The sequence below is a fragment of the Dama dama genome, chromosome 26 (assembly GCF_033118175.1).
Source record: "Dama dama isolate Ldn47 chromosome 26, ASM3311817v1, whole genome shotgun sequence".
In the NCBI taxonomy this organism is placed as follows: Eukaryota; Metazoa; Chordata; class Mammalia; order Artiodactyla; family Cervidae; genus Dama; species Dama dama.
In genome coordinates, this window is record NC_083706.1 from 27,959,389 (window position 1) to 27,965,911 (window position 6,523).

At 43.5% G+C, this 6,523-nt stretch overlaps 1 long non-coding RNA gene across 1 annotated transcript; it reads right to left on the reverse strand.

The window, feature by feature from the left end:
- Nucleotides 1–1,194: 1,194 nt before the first annotated feature.
- Nucleotides 1,195–2,784, reverse strand: LOC133047161 (uncharacterized). Its single transcript, XR_009690678.1, has 3 exons — nt 2,688–2,784; nt 2,153–2,264; nt 1,195–1,321 (listed from the first exon to the last, which is right to left on the reverse strand). It is a non-coding gene; the product is annotated as an uncharacterized LOC133047161 (long non-coding RNA).
- Nucleotides 2,785–6,523: the final 3,739 nt, after the last annotated feature.

Consider the following 6,523-nt stretch of genomic DNA (forward strand, 5'->3'; position numbering starts at 1 on the left):
AGAAATAAGGTGAAAATTTTTATTTCTCATCTATGGATGGAATTCAGAATTTTGCATGTGTCACAATGAAGGAGCCATCATAGGAAGGAAGGGTTGAGGGAAGGAAAATAATGGCTTCAGGATTTTTAGGAGATGAAAGTAGAACTTGTGAATGACATGTCCAAACTCTGGCCGCAGGAACTTTTCTGGTCCATGATGTCACCTCTTCATTGAATGGCCAGATCACCCCACTAAAAGGCTTCATTTTATAAGGTACAAATCATTGCTTTAGTGAGTTTAACCCAAAACACTTGAGTCAATACATATCTGATTTTAAATTCCCACAAAACCGTAGCTCATGCTGCCCGTTTAACATTTTGTCATTAGATTGACTTATCAATACCTACACTCTCTCTTGCGTCTTCAAGTACAAAGTGTTTCTTCCTCCTTCAGATCCCAGACACACATTTTGGAGAGTATTACAGAAATTCTATGAGTCACTCTAGGAGACCTAAGGCAATGTTGGTACAACCATTACCTTTCAGCCACACAGTGACGCCTACGCCCTCCTGAGTGGTGGTCGAGAGGTGACGTTTAATGAACTCTCTGAATACTATGCGCCTGAACAGACCTGGGCCAGGACACACCTCCTGAGTGGTCTGAGGGCCTGAATCCATTACCCGCCACTTGGGCCACAACCCTCTGCCAAGAAACAAGCGGCCTGGCTTCAGATTTTGCATTGTCTGATGGGCCAGGACACCCGGTTTCTGTACTCGTGTTTGTGGGATGGACGGGCCTACCCAGAAATCAGTCAAGATTAGCCTGACAATTGCAACTCAGCCTCAGCCTCACTGTAAACCAGGCATTATTTCTCCAGAACAAAAGACAGTTGATATAGTTGTATAATGATCCTTATTTTTAAATTCAGTCTAAGTACAGTAACTTGTATTCAGTTTCCACTCTGTCAAAGGCATTAATCTAGGATCTGCAGGAATAAAGAAAAATCCTGGCATTCATCTAACATAAAATACAATCCCTGCCTTCCAGAAGTTTACACTCCGCAGAGAATGAAACAATGTTGAAACTCATCTTCAGAGCACTGCATGGAAAACACACAGAGACACTGACATATGTTTCAAAATACATATATGATGAAAAAAAAGCAGGGGGGGGGAACAGGACTGGGCCATCTTAGGATCCTTCAGAACTTGAAAATTAAATGCTGCCTTCTGTATGTTTGACCTCTAAAGCAATCCACATAGGATATACAAAGTTATCTATAGTTGCCAAGATTTAAGTCATTTTTCCAAAATGGACTGATGAAGACAGAAGCAGGATTTTCCTGTAATGAAGGAGAGGTGAATGACAGGGTCAGTGTGCTGAACAGTCTGGAGTAATCACAGCATTTATTTCAGTTTCTAGGGCTATGTGGGTACTTGTGATGGATAGCAAAGCATAAACAACAGTCAAAAGGCAGAAATAGTAATTGCTCACCTTATCATGCCAGGGGACTGTTATATTCTTTACAATAAACAATATGGTTCAAAGGTTCACAAGAGTGAGAAGTCTGGCATGGGGCAATGTTTTCACTCCTCATCTTTTTTTGACAGTTACAAGAAATCGAGGGAAGGGATTTTCTTGTCTAATTGTTTCTAACCTTAAAGTTCATGGAGTTAGTCTTACTCAAGATTAGGATGAACTAGCAACATCCTGAGGAAAGGGTGCAGTACATTCCCTGGAACCCCTGTCCAGGAGATGCGAACTCCCCGGCTTTATTTAGGCCATCAGAGGAAGGGCAGAGGGCAGAGCCAGTGCGGTCACAGCTCGGGGCAAGTGCTTCATCAGCGCTTTATGTCGCTTCCACCGGGAACAGGGCATGTCCATCCTGATGATGGAATGCAGTCTGACCGCGGACCACTAACTCAGCCCAAGTGCCGGCCAGGGGCCATGGGATCCCGAGGAGTTATAAATAACCCCTTAGAACTGCTTCCTGGTGATTTATTACTACTGAGTGTGAGAGTGTATTTCCCTGAAGATACCTGGAGTGAATGCAAAAATGGATTCCAGAAGAATGCATTTTGCTGAACTTGAAACATCAGAGAAATGGTTTAAAAATCCAACCCCACCCCACCCCCCACCCAAAAGGTAAATAAGATGATCATCAAGTTTTTACCTGTCTTAACGATTCTTACATGCTTTGATTTCGCAGGGATGTTGCAGGAAAATCAGATTTCTTCTGTTTAGAGACTCATCCGTCCCTGCTGTTCACTTCCCAGCAGCAGACCCTGTAATCAGGTAAGCGGACCCCTTGAGAGGCTGCGGGCAGAGCGCTCAGCGCCCGCGCAGCCACACGGGCAGCGGGCATCTGGCGCTCGGGGCGCCGCCCTTGCTGTCGGACACCGCGCAATACGGTCCAGGGCTGCCCCACCTCACCCCTGCCGCTCATCTGCCCCTGACAGGGGCACCACCCTTGCTCAGAGTCCAGAAAGGGGTTCCCATCTCCTCCACCGTTCCCTATTTCTGAAATGGAAACATCAAAATGAAGTAACTTCTTTTACATAAAAACTCAAACTGTAATTAAGAACCTAACCCCTCCAATCCCCATGTCTTATCCTCAGTGGAGACAGAGGCCAGCTGCTTACTATCTGTTGGAGGAAGTCCAAAATACTTATCAGAACTTGCAATTATTTCCATTGTCCTCAGAATACCTCTACTTCTCCCATGCTTGGATCTCTGCATGTCCAGTTCTGCTGAGAGTCTCTGTGGGCTGTTAAGATCTTTGGCAGGTCAGGTAATCCCTCCGAGCCTCTGTGGTCCATGTGGGAGGGGGAGGGAGCAGGACACAGTGAGCTCAAGGTCCCTGGCAACTCCACCTTGTTATGATTCAGTGACTCCCCCAGTCCTTACTGTTCCAAGGAGTATTTTTCAGTGCTTCGTTGAATACTGTTGAGTCACACTGGAATGGTAATTTATGTGAGACTGGAGAACAATGATATCTCCTGAAATAAAGATTGGGCCGAGGAATGTGGATGAGGAGGCAATGAGGTGTGGGATGGGAAAGCTTCATCAGAGCAGGGAGATGGCATATCCAGGGCCAACAGACAAGATTAGGGCCAATTCCGGCCGCTTGATGAATGGCCAGCTGCAGTCAGAAATACGACTCTTCCCAGAAGAGCTACCTAGCGTTTGTTTGGCAGAAGCCATAGAGTATTGAGGCCAGTGGTTTGCACAAGGCCTCTGAGTGAGTCAGTATTGACGGTGGCGCTGACGAGCGTGGCCGCAGAAACTGACAATGTAAATGCTTGGGACCGTCAGACTAATGAACACCGGGACACATTCCAGAGGCTTGCTTTAGACACACATGAACATAATGTCTTCCTCAAAGTACACCCTGAAATGGATCATCCGCAAAGCCTGCTATGAGGGGCTCATCAGTGAGACATGCTGGGGTGGATCCACCCACTGTTAATGGGGGCCACAGGAAGCTGCAGACACCCCCAAGAAAAGGGTTAAGCAAATTGCCAGGAGTTTAAGCAAATCCAAAAGAAAGGACCACAAGCTTTGGAGATGTATTTTAAAACTCTGGGCTCTGGCTTAGGGGAACATTCACAACGGAGGGCCAGAAGGGCCTCTCATCCTCCTGTGTTCATAGGAGGGAAAGGACGGGTGAGATGGGAAGAGGGTCTCCTGGGTCGGCCTCTCCAGAGCATCGTGCTGGGCAGACAGGCAGCACTCAGGGTGCTGGAGGACATCTTCCAAGCTTAGTTTAGTTACGTTTCCAAAATAGTTTGACTTTAAAAATTGAAAACCAGTAACAGATATTGAGATATTCAAAATGTTGTTATTCAGTGGCTAAGTCATGTCCGACTCTGCAACCCCATGGACTGTAGCATGCGAGTCTTTCTTCCCTGTCTTCACTATTTCCTGGAGTTTGCTCAAACTTATGTCCGTTGAGTCAGTGATGCTATCTAACCATCTCATCCTCTGCCACTCTCTTCTCCTTTTGCCTTTAATCTTTCTTATATATTCAAAATATATAAATATTAATTTTAGTATTAAGTAGTGTGTAAGGCCCATAAAGATAGAAATGTGATTTTTATGTTACCGAAAATTTCCATCCAAAAAAAAGATTACGCTTTTACGCTTACCCCTTCAATTTTTCCAAGTCATGTCACATTTCATTTTGCCTTGTCTTATCATGCTATCTAAATGGTTTTTTGTAATGGAAAAAATAAATAAATAGTTTTTTGTTTCTTTTATTCTAATGGATAGAATAGCCTACATGGACTTGTTTACATGTCTAAGATCGTACAGATTATTAAGCGTATTTTTAATCAATGTTCTCTAGTCATTATCTTCTGTCTTCCCTGTTCCAATTTGGGCCAACTGCTTTCTAGGCCTGATTAACAGCTGATAACTTGAAATGTCTTTCCATTTTATTCCTCAGACAGTTCTGGTCATTGCATTCAGTTTTCTTTTTCTATATCCCCAAGTCATTCCAGGAGGAGAACATAGGAGAAAATTTCTGAGACATTGGATAACTTACTTTGCCTTAATTCTGAAGTAATAGTTTGCTGGCTATTAAATGAGGCTCAATTTTCCCTGATAACTTTGAATCTTTCTCCACTGTCTTCTAGCATTAATAATATTAATGTAAAGTAAGATGACAGTCTTCTAGGGCTCTTTTTGTGTTTTTTACTTTGTGTGGCTTTTTTTTTTTTTTTTGGTAGGTATTCTGGTAATTCTCTCTACAAGCTTTATATTAGGAATTTCAGATTTTCAACAGACTAGTAGTCAGCACTTGGTGAATATTTTCCATCTGAAAATCTTTTTTTTAGTTCAGGGAAATTATCTTTTCTAATTTATTTCATTACTCATTTTTGTTCTCTGAGCATGGATTAGTTGCATATTAATAAGTTTCTAGATCTATCTGCCATCTCAGCTTTTGGATATTTTCCTCTTCAGTCATTCTGTACATTCTGAGCTATTTTCTCAACTTTATCCTCCAGATACTAATTTAGTTTTCAGTCAAACCAGTGATTCAATTCTACTGATTTTTAAAATGTATTTGGGGAATGTTTAATTTGCCGTGGCTTCTTTCCTGTTTTCTGCCTGCTTTTTTTTCATAGCAGCCTACCCTTTTGTCTGAATCCACTGTTGTCTCAGACCTCTCTGAAGATTCTAATTCAATTTTTTTTTTGTCATCTTCCTTTTCTGTTTCTCCTGTGGTCCGTCACTTTTCACACATCTTGATATTTCTCTTTTACCAAATATTTGATGATCCCTGATTGGTCAGTAATTTTTTTAATAAAAAAGCATGCTGACTAATTATTATAGGTATTTGGCAAAGTTATTCTTTGCGGTTTGGAAGAACACTTTACCCATGAAATTCATCACTGAATGGGGACTAACTTTACATGTCTGAGTGTGAGGGGATCAGAGACAGGCATCTTTTTAGGGCATGTGGACAGTCCAGGTTGTACCCTCATAACTATGAAAGTGAGGAGGACTTCACCATGGGAAGTGAAATTCTTTGGTGGATTTCACTGCTAGGTGGGGTTGCCTTTCCTTCCGCCTCCTCTGAGTTGCAAGCAAAGGGCCTGAGTTATCTCAGGCTCTGTGCAAACATCTCCCTTGATTTTTTATTTCCATTCTGAGCAAACCCACCCCCCACCCAACCCGCCCCCCCCCCCGCCAACACACACACATACACACAAAGGCAGCACTCCACTCAGGTGGAACTCTGTAGTGGGGTAGGCACAGACAAATATGGTACCCTTAGCTGGTATGAGATGGCTGGAAAAGGATAAAGTCTTAGAACTAAACTCACCCACTTGGGACAGAACTGATGAGGAAAGGTCTAACAGGGGTGCTAAGACATTGTATCTAATGGTTTGAAGAACTGAGAACCAAGGCAGTGGTGAGTTGAGGGAGAACAGCCTTTGGTCAAATCTGCATCCATGAGACTGCCATGTGAGCCCAGGGGAGCTTCTAGAGACCACAAGAGACCCAGAAGCAGGGAAATGGTCCCCAGGGTGTCTGTCGGCAGGAGGCAGGCACCTCCACAAGGAGAATCCAGATCCTGGACAGGGCTGACTCCAAATTTCAGGGAGGACAGATTCCCGGACAGAAAACCAGCATGTTGGGAGATGGGTATTCAGGCACCAGGAGCTAAGAGCTTCAGTTGTCAGAATTTAGACTGAAGATAGGGCTTAGGTATTAGAAATAAGGATGAAGCTTGGGCCAGATCAACTACAAGAGTGAAGATGTAGATTCTTAGACACTGGAGCTACTGAATTTCTTCCTGCTGACACTCAGAATTGGTCTTAGACTTACCTGATCAAGGTCAAGGGACCCTAGCCAGGGAAGAGGGAAAGAGAGGGGGCAGAAGGTAGAAGCTAAGAACCAGGTATAACCTGACACTACCATGTGACCTTAAAGGGACTTGTCATTTTCAGCATTTGTAAACAAGCCAACATATGCCAAATCCTACATAAAATGATACAGATTATTCTGTACGCCTGCCCCGATCCCCCATACATCG